The sequence below is a fragment of the Macaca fascicularis genome, chromosome 1, assembly GCF_037993035.2.
Source record: "Macaca fascicularis isolate 582-1 chromosome 1, T2T-MFA8v1.1".
In the NCBI taxonomy this organism is placed as follows: Eukaryota; Metazoa; Chordata; class Mammalia; order Primates; family Cercopithecidae; genus Macaca; species Macaca fascicularis.
The window spans coordinates 41,925,164-41,940,769 of NC_088375.1; the positions used below are offsets into that span (position 1 = coordinate 41,925,164).

General features: G+C 43.1%; 1 protein-coding gene across 1 annotated transcript in view; it reads left to right on the forward strand.

Annotated features, from left to right (window-relative positions):
* The first annotated feature begins 566 nt into the window (after window positions 1–566).
* The window catches only part of C1H1orf21 (chromosome 1 C1orf21 homolog), a 250,448-nt gene continuing 235,408 nt past the window's right edge, over window positions 567–15,606 (forward strand). The window contains exon 1 of the mRNA XM_005540223.5: window positions 567–868. The gene's annotated coding sequence lies outside the window, so the exon portion shown is untranslated. The remainder of the gene's footprint in view (window positions 869–15,606) is intronic.

A 15,606-nucleotide genomic window follows, 5' to 3' on the forward strand; every position in this document is an offset into this window, starting at 1 on the left:
TCAGCCTCGCCCGGGAAGGGAGCCGCCGCGCGGTGGGCCAAGGACGCCCGGCCTTCCCTCTGTCTGCTTCCAGCAGGCACAGCCCCGAGGCTGGGCCCTGGGGCTGGCCCGAATCTCAACTAGAGCTGGGCCCACCCGACTGCCCCACGAGCAGCCTCGCCGCTCCCACGCCACCACCCGAGAGACAGGCCCGGGAAGGCCGGACAGGACGCAGTCTTCCCGCCGGGGTCTTCCCTCCGGCTGGCCGGCCGCTGCAGGGCTCGCGCGCACACACGTACACACACACACACAGTCGCCCACACACACACTCAAACGCACACTCCCTCCTCCTTCCCGCCCCGCAGCCCTAGCAGCCCCCAGCCCGCTCCCCAGCGTGCTGCCCTCCGGCTGCCTCCGCAGGCCCCGCCCCGGGGAGGAGAGCCAGGCGCGCGCGGGAGCCGGGCGCGGGGAGGGGCCGGCGGTGGGGGAGTGTCTGCTGCCCCCGCCCCTCGAGTGAGTGACTGAGCGAGGAGCTCCCCTCCCTCGCTCGCTCCGCGCCAGCTCCCGCTCGCTCCCTGCCCACTCCCGGGGGGACGTTCCGTGCCGCGGCCGCCGCGGCCGCCGCTTCTTTCACACTTGAGTTGGGAGCTGCGCGCCGCGCTCAGTTACTGGAGAGCTGGCCGCGCGCCGCCGCCTCCCGCACGCTTGCACGCGGGCCCGGCTTCGGGGTTTTGGGTTCTTACTCCAAGCGGCAGGGAGGAGGGGGAGCCCAGGACACACTGTGGGGAGGAGGAGGAAGAAGAGGAGGAGGGAGGAAGAAAAAAGGCGAGGAGGACAGGGGCGGGGGGCGGGAGGCTTGCCACCTTCAGCCCCCCCGCGAACGCCCAAGGTAAGCGTGAGCCATCGCCTGCTCTGGGGCGGGGGGAGCTGGCAGTGCAGCCCGCCCCGGCTCGGCTACCCGGGCATCCCCGGGTGGGCAGGGAGGGAGGCCTGCGGGGTGTCTGCCGCGCGGAAGGGATGGGAGCCGCGGTCGTGGCGCTGCCAGCGCGGGGCCCGGGCTGGGGCTGCTGCTGGTGCGGGGCTGGCGGGGCTGCTGCCAGGGACGGAAGCTGGGGTGGGGGAGCCGCGAGGGGCGTCTGCCGGCCAGGGCGGAGGGTCTGGGATGTGGTCGGGGCTGCTGACGACTTTCGTCACATCGAGGCCTGGGTGGCTGGTGTTAGACACCCCTCCCTTCCCACCCGCACCCTGCCGCCCTCAGCCTTCCTGCTCTCCTCTAGCTTTGCATGTAGCCACCGTACTTTGCAAGCCAGAGCTGGAAAGGAAAAACACAATGTAGGATCCTTTGCTAAGTATCCAAGTCCCTTCTCCCGCTCCGATTGATTGATGTGTTTGTGTGGGTGGTTTGACCCCCGGGATTTCTGAAGTTTTGACCTTTTTGGGGTGGCTTGTTTCGGTGCCTCTGTTTGCCCACCTCGGTGTATTTATTATTCGTGCCCATGCGAGGCAGCCAGAGGGTGCTTGGTTATTGTACACGAAACAGATTTCACTCTCCTCTGCAGGCAGTTCGCGAAGTGCCGCCGCCGCGGCTGCCTTAGGTCTGCTGGTTCATGTCCTTTCCCTATCATCCACCCTGCCCCCTCCCTCTACGGAGGGTTAGTATTTGTTTTTGTTTTTGTTTTTGTTTTTGTTTTTTCCTTTCCACTTACTGTTTGTGTGAGAGAAGTCCTGGGCTTAAGGGCTCTCATTACCCATTCATTTCTCTTCTAAAGCTCTGAATGGCTCAGGCATGTCGGTAAAATTTGGGATGGTCCTCTTTGCCCCAAGAGTTTCATGGCCAAAGATACAATTATGCACACATAAACACGCATTAATTCTGAGAGACGGCAAGCAGTTTGAGAGAGAAATAATTTGTTTCCAATAGGATGTCGCTGACCTATGGGATCTCTTCCATTGCCTGTGGATTAGGAAAATTGTTTTAAAATAGATAGTGCTTGTGTTGTCCGTGGCTGGAAAACAGCCATAGTTCAGTTGCTGAAGCAACTCTGAAAATGATACACCCTGGGCACCCAGAACCTCAGTAAAGACACACGTAGTCTGACTCAGATGTTAGGAAGGGGACTGACACACCATAGATTCCATGGAGAACTTTTTTCTTTCTTTCTTTCTTTCTTTTTTTTTTTTTTTTTAGGACACTGTCCAGACCGTTTGGGGAAATGACAAGTTCATTACACAGACAGATGTAATGAGCACCTCCCTATTCAAGGGGATGGGTTCAGCTTCTGCCTAATGGGAATAACCTTTTAATTTGATAGAATTGGGATCTACCAGGATAGAAACAAACATAGGTGGAGTGGGCCTGGGCTACTTCAGCACTGTGGGGAGAAGGTGATGTTTCTGAAAGGTCTTTTAAGTTCAAGATGCTGAATTTGGAGTTTTCTCCCGTTTTTCATATTGCCTAGAACTGGACTGTAGGATCAATAGAACATGTTCCATGTTGGCTGTTTGGAAATGCAATTGTCAGACATAGAAATTAATTTGGATTGGATCACCTATTTTTGTTTTGCTACTTACAAAGTAGGAAGTACCAGTGGTAGGACAACTGAGTGTATTTATAGGCGTTAAACCAGTGCTGCGACTGGTACTTCACAGATCACAAATACAGCATTGAAATAGAATGTCACTCAATGTTTACTGCTGTGCAAACCTGCTTCAGAGAACAGTCCTGGAGGCTTCTAAAAAGGGCAACAAAGACCACTGCGCTCAGCTCTTGGGTGGGTGCCTGAGGAGGGGCGGGGTGCTTCTGTTGTCTAGCTTTGTCACGATTGGGGCATGTTTCCAAAGAAAAATGGCCTTGGGTGGTAGAGAGGTCTCACATCCTCCAGTGTTAAAAGTTCATCCTATAAGGACCTTAAAATTCCAGCTTTCCTCCAGGGTTGACTTAATTTAACTCTGAGTTTAGAAAACTGATAATTTTGTTTTCTTGGCTAGAAATTTACCCTCCTCCGCCCCATCTCACTTTATATTCAACATGGGTTTCTGGGAATTAATAGGCCACTGTCTGAAGGGGTTTGAGCTTCTTGAAGAATCACAGGGCATAATTCAAGAGCTTTGGTACTATTTGCTGTGACTGATTAAAAAATCCTACTAAGGAGGAAGGTGGTTTGCACTATTATGAGTGTAATTTCCAGGTGAATCATGCCTCAGCACTGTGTTGCCTTTGTGGCCAGACAAGCTTTGAGTTTTACATTCTGAGTGGCTTGCTCCACGCTCTAAGCAGCCCCCTTCTATAAGATTTTTTTGGTTTGTGTTTGTTTTTGTTTTTTGTTTGTTTGTTTGTTTTTGTCCAAAGGAGACACCAAAGGCTGGACAGGGAATGTCATGTCATCTTCCAATAGGGCAGGAGAAGGCAGGTGACATATTTACAGAAGAGTCCTAAGATGATAAATATGACTGTCTTCATTTGAATTTATCAATACAACTTACAGCTATATAATGAGGCATCTTATGGAGCTCACATGTTTAAGTACAAAGGTCTTGGGGTTCTGTATCCTTTGAAGTTTCCTTCCAGCTCTACTTTGAGGGTGGCCCTAACTAAAGGGTAATGGCATAATAATTCTGGAGGGAGATTTAGAAGGAGACTGCCAGTTAACAGAGAAATTGGTGAAACCTCACTGTCTTATGATACTTTGTCTTCCTCCAGCTTCTTAGAACCAAATATAAAGGGAGGAGGGAACATTGCTTTGTTTGTATTTTCTCTCCTGATGTTTAGCTGGTATCTCAGAGTGTGGTCACTGCTTATTTTAGGTGATTTAGACTGTTTCATTCTGCACCTCCTTATGGGTGGAATGGAATCCAAACTCATCAGAGAGTTGTTGGGAAAGGGTTTGTACACATGGAGAAGCTTCAGACTCCAGCAAGTGCTCTGAGCAGCACGGTGCTGATTATCAATCAGAAGTCAGGGTATGGCAGGTCTGATCTTACAATGCAAGTTTACATGAAAATAGTTTGTATGCGAAAGTTGATTTGCCTCCAGTTTTTTGGGAACCTATTGAGTATGTAAATCTACTTATACGTCTAGTCAATCGGAATTCACTCAGAGATATTGGGTCGATCAGTCTTCATGAAAATATACATCTCATAAAAATACTATTTTGGAAATGGATGTAGTGAAGCCTCCCTCCCAAGGTGAGGGAAGGGTTACATGATATATAATACAGGTATGAGGACCCTACACAATGTACATGGTGGGTATTCAGATGACCTTTATTTCTCCAGCTTTACTGTGTAAAGATACTTTTGTTAATAGGGTTTTAGCAAACAAATGCATCTTTGGCCACTTCATGATCCTTCTTTGAGCCTCAATTTTAAAAGTCCCGTAGCATGGAGTAAATAAAAATTTTGCTTAATTGGGTTCTCCATAAAACACAAAAAGCAGATTGCAATAGACCAGTATAAAGTACTGCTTAGAAAACTGAAAAAACAGGAATAGGGCTTGTGTACAAGAAGAATTGCGACAGTGAAACTATATTTTAAAAAATGGTGACAGTTTTGACTTCTAGAGATCATAATTCAAGAGCTTATCTGAAGTGGCATGTAAATTACATACATACATATTTTTTAAAGTAGGCAATTATTTAGCTTGACTGTCTCAGTTCTGAAGTTTAATTTTACAAGTTATACTTGCAACAAGAAACAACATGACATGCTGTGGTTACGCAATTATGACAAGAGTGGTTGGACGTAAACTGGGCTAGGATAAACATAGAAATGAGCACACAACAGTGTCTCCAGTCACCAGGTATTAAGAAGTTTCTTTGCTTTTTTATTAACTATGTTACTAGAAAATGTATTTCCCAGGTTGTAGGTTAATCACCTAAAATAATGATTGCTTTCTCTTACATTTGTGAAAGGAGATGCAGCTTCCCCAATCTAAAATGGAAACTGAGAAATTATTTGGCCAAGCTACTGGAAGGCTAAGCCCTTTTACTCATGTCAGCAACCCCCATAGCAGCTAGCACACTACCTTGCACTTGGAAGTCACTCAATGAGTGATTGAATGGAATGGAATTTACCTAATTAGTTAAGATCTGCAGTGTGTCAAAATTTCCTTGGAGAAATACATAGATGCGGACTTAAGTTTTAATAAATGTGTATGGTAGTTTATTAGGAGCCCCATATTATGCCTCAGGTAGGATTTTTAAATGTTGAGACATATTTGACAGGAAACATACCAAGCATGATGTCCTCTCAAATTACTGGAATTTCTTTTTTTTTTTTTTTTTTTCCGAGATGGAGTTTTGCTCTGTCACCCAGGCTGAAGTGCAGTGGCACAATCTCACTGTAATCTCTACCTCCTGGGTCCAAGCAATTCTCATGCCTCAGCCTCCTGAGTAGCTGGGATTACAGGCATTTGCCACCACGCCAGCTAATTTTTATATTTTTAGTAGAGATGGGGTTTTGCCATGTTGACCAGAATGGTCTCGATCTTTTGATCTCAAGTGATCTGCCCGCCTTGGCCTCACAAAGTGCTGGGATTACAGGCATGAGCCACTGTGCCTGGCCCCCAAATTACAGGAATTTCTAGTTAGGGGCATCTTGATTTGGAATAGATATAATTTCTGTCTTTGACAGGCATTCCTTCCCTTATGATTGTAGCTGTGGTCTTCATCTTATTTGCCTCAGGGATTCAGTGAATAACAGTGCCTAATATTTATAGTGTGCCTTATGGTTTTCTTTTTTTCTTTTTTTTTTTTTTTGAGACGGAGTCTTGCTCTGTCGCCCAGGCTGGAGTGCAGTGGCGCGATCTCGGCTCACTGCAAGCTCCGCCTCCCGGGTTCACGCCATTCTCCTGCCTCAGCCTCCCGAGTAGCTGGGACTACAGGCGCCCACAACCGCGCCCGGCTAATTTTTTGTATTTTTAGTAGAGACGGGGTTTCACCGTGGTCTCGATCTGCTGACCTTGTGATCCGCCCGCCTCGGCCTCCCAAAGTGCTGGGATTACAGGCGTGAGCCACCGCGCCCAGCCTCCTTATGGTTTTCAAAGTCCTTTCATGTATCCTGTCTCATTTGACATTTGGCTACAGCCATAGCAGTCAGGGTTTATTTTTTTCCATGCTGGGATCTTTCCCAGAATGAGCCTGGATCAAGGAGTGGTGGAGAGGTCCAGGGAAAGCTCAGGAAGCCCTCCACCTCTTGTTTTTTTAGATTCACCGCTGTTCCCTCTAAGATAACTTGAATAAAGCGGGAACCAAACAGTGTGTACATGTGGACGTTTAGAGTGGAATAATAGACACTGGAGACTCCAAAAGGTGGGAGGATGGGAGGGTGGCGAGGGATGAGAAATTACCTGTTGGGCACAACACTATTTGGGTGATGGGTACACTAAAAGCCCAGACTTCACCACTGCACAATATATCTGTGTCACAGAACCGCACTCCTATCATCTAAATCTAAATTTTTTTTTTTTTTTTTTTTTTTTTTTTTTTTTTGAGACGGAGTCTTGCTCTGTCACCCAGGCTGGAGTGCAGTGGCCGGATCTCAGCTCACTGCAAGCTCCGCCTCCCGGGTTCACGCCATTCTCCTGCCTCAGCCTCCCAAGTAGCTGGGACTACAGGCGCCCGCCACCTCGCCCGGCTAGTTTTTTGTATTTTTTAGTAGAGACGGGGTTTCACCGTGTTAGCCAGGACGGTCTTGATCTCCTGACCTCGTGATCCGCCCGTCTCGGCCTCCCAAAGTGCTGGGATTACAGGCTTGAGCCACTGCGCCCGGCCCTAAATCTAAATTTTTAAAAAAATAACTGAGGTAAAGGAAAGTTGAGACCTGTTAGTGCACTGAGCCCACTCAGGCTCCCAGCATCCAGTGGCTCTCACCCTACACCTGTTCTGTCTCTTGGGCTGACTTTGGCCTGTTAGTCCACCTTAGCCAAGTATCGCTTTCATCTTCCTCTCCTTTCCTTTCTGAAGTTTTTTCATGTTCTTCTGGCCCATAGATCTCTATCCATAGACGCTCCTGCTCCTTTTTTTTTTATTTTTTATTTTTCCTTGAGACAGGGTTTCATTCTGTCACCTAGGCTGGAGTGCCGTGGCACAATCTTGGCTCACTGCAACCTCTGCCTCCCTGGCTCAAGTCATTCTCCCACATCAGATTCTTGAGTAGCTGGAGCCACATGTGCATACCACACACCTGGATAGTTTTTGTGTTTTTTGTAGAGACGCGGTCTTGCCATGTCGCCCAGGCTGATCTGGAACTCCTGAGCTCAAGTGATCCCCCCACCTCAGTCTCCCCAAGACCACCACAGCATCAGCCACCGCGTCAGGCTCCCTTTTGCTTCCTATCCCACACCTTACTTTTGTCTGCAAGACTTTAGTGTCTGAATGAGCTTTTCCAGTGCAGTATTTTAACCATATCTCCAGATCCACTGTCTATCTGGCTCCTCCCACCTATCTGCCTGACGGTAGACAGACTTCTTGCTTCCAGCCCGGTGACTCCCTTCTTCCCTCAGGGCCCCTGTCCTACTTTGCCCCATACCACCTCCCTTCTTCCTCCCACCCACTTCTCTCCATCAAGCCTTTAGATCTTCCAGCACATACCTGCCTCTGCCTGTTTCTCAGGCTCCCGCCATCTCAACACATGTGTTTATAGTATTCATGAGTTGACATCCACATACTTTATATCTTGTAGAAAAGTGGAATTAGAGCACCCCCAAGTTTAGGGATCTTTCTGCCTTTGTTTTCATTTTTGATTCTAGTATGTTATATTGTTGACTTTGTAAGGCTCTTAAGCCATTTAATAATAGTTGAGTACTTTGCTTCTTCACTTCACTTAGCTATTACGTTCTCCATTGGATAAGATAAAGGAAATATCTTGATGATTATTGTTATTTTAAAAGATTCGGACAACAAATCTGGAAAAGCATTCCAGAGATTTTCATAATAGCACCATAGAAAGTCTTATTACACACCAAATTCGACTTGCTAATCACAAAAGTAGAATGGTTTATTTAATTTCATCTTCATTACCTTTTTATTTTCTCCTTTGGTTAAGTAAATGTTGGTTAAATAAGTATTCCTGCAACTTGAACCATGTTTTTTCCTCATTTGTTGTAATTTTACTGCTCTCCATGAAAATTTTATAAATTCATGGGACACATTTATGCCAAGCAAAGATTCTTTAGCTAACACCTAATGTTGTTGGTTTCCCCTATAAGTTTGTAGCCTATATCAGCCCTATCAGTAGGGTCAGTGGGGAAAAAGTAAACTGAGCACTACTACTGGAAAAATATATGCCATTGACTCACTACATATGAATTTGGATTGGTCTTTTAAGAAAACTACTTCAAAAGTAGATCCAACGTTAGTTATGCAATATCCTGAGTGCTTGAGGGCTTTTGGAAAAAGGTACTTTAAAGCAGAGCAGGGAGATGATGGTTTTTAAGTAATAATTCCTTTTCTTGGATGGATCCGTATTTTATTTGAGTGTCATGGATACTGCAGCAGTTTCAGTTCATTGTGAAACCACATGTTAGAATATATTTCACTTCGCCTGGTGACTTACGGTTTTTCCCACCTGAACTGGGTAGGGAAAGGCGATTGAGAAGTTGATTGTTTTCTCTGAAGTGTGGGAACCTTTTTCATACCCTTCATCATGGATGTAAGTGGTAAGGGAGGTACTCTCAACAAACCGTGACATGCGTGCGTATCATAGCCATTCCTAAAACCTTCTTCCTGAACTCCACAGTTGACAAGGAGGTCTAGTAGATCCCCTGTGTTAGCACTATGTTTTTTTACATGAGACAGTTGAAAGGCTGGGTGTAAAGTAAGGAGCTGCTACAGGCTGCCAGGCTGTGATTTGCAGGGAACTTCTCAAAGACACAGATAGTCGGCGTGACTTCAGCGGTTCTATCTGAAAGTTCTGCCAAAAGCAGTTTTGCTAAGATAGTTTTGTTAACAGTTCTTACAATTAATAGGTTATAAGGAATAAGCAACATATATCTCATTATATGTTTCAGGTGGATAATATTTTGATGAAAGAAGTGAGAATCCAGGAACATCTCTTGAGTTGCTTAGTAGTTGCTGAAAATTCAGATATTCTGGTTTGTGCCAGGAATCCATGACAGTCTAGATGTGACTCCCGAAAAAAATCTTATGCCTTCCTTCCATGGCCTCCCCAACACCCACCCCTGCCTCACCCTGGGATATCCTTCTTGCCCTCTACTGTGTCTCTTGTGATCCAAGATATTTCTCAAATCTCAGTTCAAATCCCACTCCTCCAAGGAGCCCTTCTTCTGCCATAAGAGTGGTTTCTCCCTTACCTTCCATGAATACCCATGTAATACTTATTTTAGGCTTAGTTTATTTTATTGTTAGTTTTGATTTTTATTATATATATTTTTGTCCCTAGCCAAATGTAAACCTTCTATTGTGCTCTGTGGGCCTTAAGAGTAGATTGGTCTAAATAAGTAGTTATTGATTGATTGACAGCTTGTCATTGATCCTGAGGCTTACAGTTTCTGTCTATGAAGACCTTGCTCCCATTTAAAGCCTTCTTTAATATAATGAGGAAGTATAGTCTGGAATGAGAAAAGATATTATAAATTTTTAAATTCCTTTGTTGGCCAAGGTTAAGGCACCTAATCTTTGTTATTTACTCAGATAATTTATTGAACAAACATTGACTTTTGTTGATGATGTTTTGTGTCATTTCTGGTGCCTGGGACTGGAGAGATGCTGGAGATAGATAAAAAGGCCTGGCCCTGCCTTTGTGGAGTCCCCCGACAAGCAGGAGACTTGACATGCGAACACATTATATGCGGTGAATAGACAAAAGGGCTTTGGGGGTTGAGATAAGAAAGCACCAAGCTCTGTTTAGTGGGAGGCAGACTGTGCATCCAGTTTCCCTGGGGCAGTCCTGGATTATTCCCACTGTCCAACATAGTTAATGATAGCATTCCCTTTACTCTCAAAAGGATCTCAGTTTGGACAATAAATGATGATTCCCCAACATTGAGAAGTAATAAAAGGCATCACAGAGAGGGAAATATTTGGACTGACACTTGAAAGCTACCAGGAGTCCTCCAGGACACTGCTTACATTGCCAAAAATACTGGAGACTAACACTGGTTTGCTAACTTTGAACTTTTTAAATTTTACTATACACTCATAGACTAATTTTCATACTGGCATTTGGGGATAAAGGGGTTTGGGGGCAGATGGAAGATGAGGTAGGCCTCTTCAAACAGAAGAAATGTAATGATGTGGAGCCATGTGGTCATGGATTGATGTCACTGAACTTTCCGCATATGATAGAGAGTGATGGGAGATGAGGCTGATGAACTATGCAAAGCCTTTTAGGTCATGCTAAGAGTTTGGACTTTTTGCCTAAAATATAAGCAGTGAGGGTCACTGAAAGATTGTAAAGAGAGAAAAGACCTATTTTGTATGATGGTTGGTTCTCTATTGAGTATAGGTAAGAGACTGGAGGGGACAAAGATGAATCAGAACAAGTGAATCATAGTACTAACTAGGAGGGAGACACTGATAACTGAAAATGGAGAAAGGGGACAGATAGAAGAAGGATTTAGGAAACAGAATTGATAGGACTCAGTGAAGAACGGGGCAGGAGAGTGACGAAGGGGATATAGTAAAGGATAATTGTGAAATTTCTGGTTGGATTATACTCTGAGCTGTGGAAGCTGGTAGCCATTAGAGGGAAAGATAACTCAGTTTGCAAGAGGTTGAGTATCTGGTGTGTATGCTCTCTTAGATGGAGATATCTAACACATAACTGAAATTCTGGTCTATAATTCAGAAGAGAGGTTTGGGATAGAATTATGAGTTTGCTGTCAGCTCAGTCATCATTTTCTCAGGGAATCATTCACTGCATTTCCATGATGAGGTCAAATCCCTCTATTCTGCCCTCTTACCACACCATGTACCTCCTCTCCTTGTCTGTATGCACTTTCCAATATTGTAATTGCTCAGTCTTTTTTGAGTTTATTTGATTAATGCTAATACTACCCCCCCCCACACACACAAATGTAGGGTTCATGAAGGCAAGACTGTATTTGTTTTTGATCCTTTTGTATCCAAAGAACACCTGCCACACACTAGGGGCCCAGCACATATTTGTTGAATGGATGAATAAATCAGTGATTGAAAGAGTTTTTGTAAATAGTTGAAGCTGTTGTGGTTCAGCATCAGTTTGCACAGGGAAACTATGTAGAAGAAAAGTAAACAGTGAGTTCTAGGGAACCCTAGTGTTTCAGAGGTGTGATAGAAATGGATGGTTAAGGAGACTCAAACCAGGCAAATGTGTTGTCTGTCAAAGAAGAGGGAGCATCAGTGGCATGTGGTCAGAATTGTTGCATGAAGAATTAAAACAAATCTAAAGAGATTTTCATAATGTTTGTTATTAAATAGACGTGGGAACATTTATTTGATGGGAAGATACCAACATGTTTTCTTACCGTTAAAATAATGTATGGCTACTTAACATTGTAATATTATGTATTAGCTTATGCTGCATGCAAAGTTTAATGTTTTATCACTTTGTTAGTTTTGTATGTTTGGAACCTGAGTTTAGCCTTGTATAACTTATGCCAGCACCCAATGTAGTGAAAATTTGGAGCCATGTTTTGGGAGGATGTTGAAAGTGCAGAACGTTTCATCATTGTGAATTTATAAGTGTGTGCATTCATTTTTAAGGGGATTAAAAATACATGGGTATTTACATCCTACCAGATGAATAGCCATCAACTGTAAGAACACTTTAAGTTACCACAAAGGATGGCTATTTGATTACAGAAGTGGAGGCTGAGAAGCAGTGTCATTAAAGGTTTATAGTATAAATAGGGAAGCTTATTGCAGAGTATGTTTGTTACTCGTTCTCAGACTCCACTGAGAGAGTCAAGGAGAGGTAGGTGAGGCATCATAATGTAGCAGGAAGAATGTGGGCTATGGATTCAGCAGATTCTATTCTAGTTTCGCCACCTCCTAACTCAAGATTGGTGATCTTGAATGACAACAGCAATAATTGACAATAGTAATAATGAAAGCTACCATGTACTGAGTGATGACTCTGTGCCTAGGTACTATGCTGAGTACACTACATGCACTGTTTCTTTAATGCTTGCAGCAACTCTATGAGGAACCCACTACTGTTACCTCTTCTTTTTATTTATTTATTTATTTATTATTATTATTATTATTATTATACTTTAAGTTCTAGGGTACATGTGCATAACGTGCAGGTTTGTTACGTATGTATACTTGTGCCATGTTGCTGTGCTGCACCCATCAACTTGTCAGCACCCATCAACTCGTCATTTACATCAGGTATAACTCCCAATGCAATCCCTCCCCCCTCTCCCCTCCCCGTGATAGGCCCCGGTGTGTGATGTTCCCCTTCCTGAGTCCAAGTGATCTCATTGTTCAGTTCCCACCTATGAGTGAGAACATGCGGTGTTTGGTTTTCTGTTCTTGTGATAGTTTGCTAAGAATGATGGTTTCCAGCTGCATCCATGTCCCTACAAAGGACACAAACTCATCCTTTTTTGTGGCTGCATAGTATTCCATGGTGTATATGTGCCACATTTTCTTAATCCAGTCTGTCACTGATGGACATTTGGGTTGATTCCAAGTCTTTGCTATTGTGAATAGTGCCGCAATAAACATACGTGTGCATGTGTCTTTATAGCAGCATGATTTATAATCCTTTGGGTATATACCCAGTAATGGGATGGCTGAGTCATGTGGTACATCTAGTTCTAGATCTTTGAGGAATCGCCATACTGTTTTCCATAATGGTTGAACTAGTTTACAATCCCACCAACAGTGTAAAAGTGTTCCTATTTCTCCACATCCTCTCCAGCACCTGTTGTTTCCTGACTTTTTAATGATTGCCATTCTAACTGGTGTGAGATGGTATCTCATTGTGGTTTTGATTTGCATTTCTCTGATGGCCAGTGATGATGAGCATTTTTTCATGTGTCTGTTGGCTGTATGAATGTCTTCTTTTGAGAAATGTCTGTTCATATCCTTTGCCCACTTTTTGATGGGGTTGTTTGTTTTTTTCTTGTAAATTTGTTTGAGTTCTTTGTAGGTTCTGGATATTAGCCCTTTGTCAGATGAGTAGATTGCAAAAATTTTCTCCCATTCTGTAGGTTGCCTGTTCACTCTGATGGTAGTTTCTTTTGCTGTGCAGAAGCTCTTTAGTTTAATGAGATCCCATTTGTCAATTTTGGCTTTTGCTGCCGTTGCTTTTGAATAACTAAGCCTCAGTGTGTTTAGGATCTTGAATAGGTCTTGTAGCTAATAGTGGCGGTGCTAAGACTGGAATGCAGGCTCTCCTACTTTAAAGTCAGGCTTTTAATTGTCAACTCCCAGCCAGTTCTGTTTTCTCTGCCCCCTTCCTCATACACTCCTTTCTTCTCATTTACTGGTTCCTTATGAAGCAAATCGGAGATTGTATTATCTGCTCTGCACATAATAGATTATAAAGTTCTTTGTCATTTAACCACACAGATATATTCTAAGAAATGTGTCATTAGGTGATTTCATCATTGTGCATACATCATAGAGTATACTCACACAAACTTAGATGATATAGCCTGCTACACACCTAGGCTGTAAGATATAGCCTATTGCTTCTAGGCTATAGACCTGTACAGTATGTCACTGTGCTGAATACTATGGGCAGTTGTAACAAAATGGTATTTGTGTATCCAAACATCTAAATATAGAAAAGGTAAAATATGGTATAAAAGATAACAATCGGTACACCTGTGTAGGACAGCTCCATTATATAACCTTATGAGACTACAGTTTCATATCCATTGACCATTGCTGACCGAAACATGGTTATGTGGCACATGGCTGTATGTATTTCTCAAAGGTACAGAGTCTTTTTCCTTTTAAAATAATCGTAATATTATTATCATGTCTAATTTCTAACAATAATTTCCTAATATCAAATATTTAGTCAGAAAGCACATTTCCTTGATCGTCATCATTTTTAAAAATTATTACTTTTTTTTTTGCATTTTGGGATCCAAACAATTTCCACACATGAGAGATGAATTTGTCTTATTTACAGGCTGCCTTTGCCTATTTTTCTCTCTTTTCCTTCTCCGGAAGTTTATTTGTTGAGGAAACAGGGATTTGTCTATAGGATTCTCTATATCCTGACTGCATCTTCTTTGTTGCTGTTTATTATTATATTTCTCTGTTTCCTCCTGTATTTCCTGTAAACTAGTAGTTTGAGCTAGACTGGAAACTTATCAGAAATTTTTGGCAAGAGCACATCATAGGAAGTGTTATGTACTTTTTTTTTTTTTTTTTTTTTTTTTATTGAGACAAGGTCTGACTCTATTGGCCAGGCTGGAGTATAATGGTGTGATCTCGGCTCACTGCAGCCTCTGCCTCCTGGGCTCAAGCCCTTCTCCTACCTTAGCCTCTCGAGTAGCTGGGACTATAGGTGTGTGCCACCACACCCAGCTAATTTTTTTGTATTTTTTGTAGAGACGGGGTTTTGCCATGTTGCCCAGGCTGGTCTCGAACTCGTGAGCTCAAACAGTCTGCCCACCTTTGGCTCCCAAAGTGCTAAGATTACAGGCATGAGCCACCACTCCTGGCTATGTTAGGTACTTCCTATTACATCACATCAGGAGGCACACATGCCTTCTCGTTTCTTCTTTTGTGAAGTTAAGACTATCAGTGGATTTAGGTGTTGTTAGTCTGATCACAGACCCTGTTAAAAACCTTGATGCTATTGTGATTATTATTTAGTAAGGGTTATAAAATGGTGATATTCTGTCATCCTTCCTGTATTTCCTAGCTGGAATTTTTCTCTCAAGAAACCTTAACAACATCAACTATTTGTTACCCTGAGATATAGTTTATGTAGGAAAATTGATGCTTGATTTTCTTTCTTCTATTTAAACCAATATCAGAATAATGAGCTGATTTTCTAGTAGCCTCCAGAGGAAACCAGTAAGTTTTTTTTTTAATTATCATTATGAATTTGTAGATTTTAACACAGTTTATGTGTTTTAATCCCTTGCAGTTTATTTTGAAGCTCAAATTATTTTTGTGTCCAGTGTGAGTCTTTAAATTGGCTTCTGAATCTTTTTGATGAGACTACAGTAGTTTTTGATAACATTTTTACTTTCTGGTTAAAGATATTTCATATTTATTTTGTACTTTTTCTACCCCAGATCTTTTTAGTGGTAAACAGTATTTAGAGACCACAGTACAGTTGTTAGGGGTTCTCATTGCCTTTGAGCTGGTCATTGTTTCTAGGCCTTTTCAGTGGACAGAGTTCAGAAAAATACGTATGTGTACATATGTGTCTACTCAGATATATGTGTGTGTGTGTGTTTGTATGTATATGTGTGATATATATGTATATATGCATGTTTACATATTGTTTCCTTATTTATTCCCTTTTAGAAAAAGGTTACCTACTGTAGTTCTGCACCTTGCATTTTTTACTTAACAGTATATTTCAGAGATCACTCTGGACCATAGATAGAAATTTTTCATTGCATTTTACAACTGCAGAAATTCTACTGTACAAATATACCACAATTATTCATTTGGATGTGTGGTTGTTTCTAATCTTTTGCTCCTA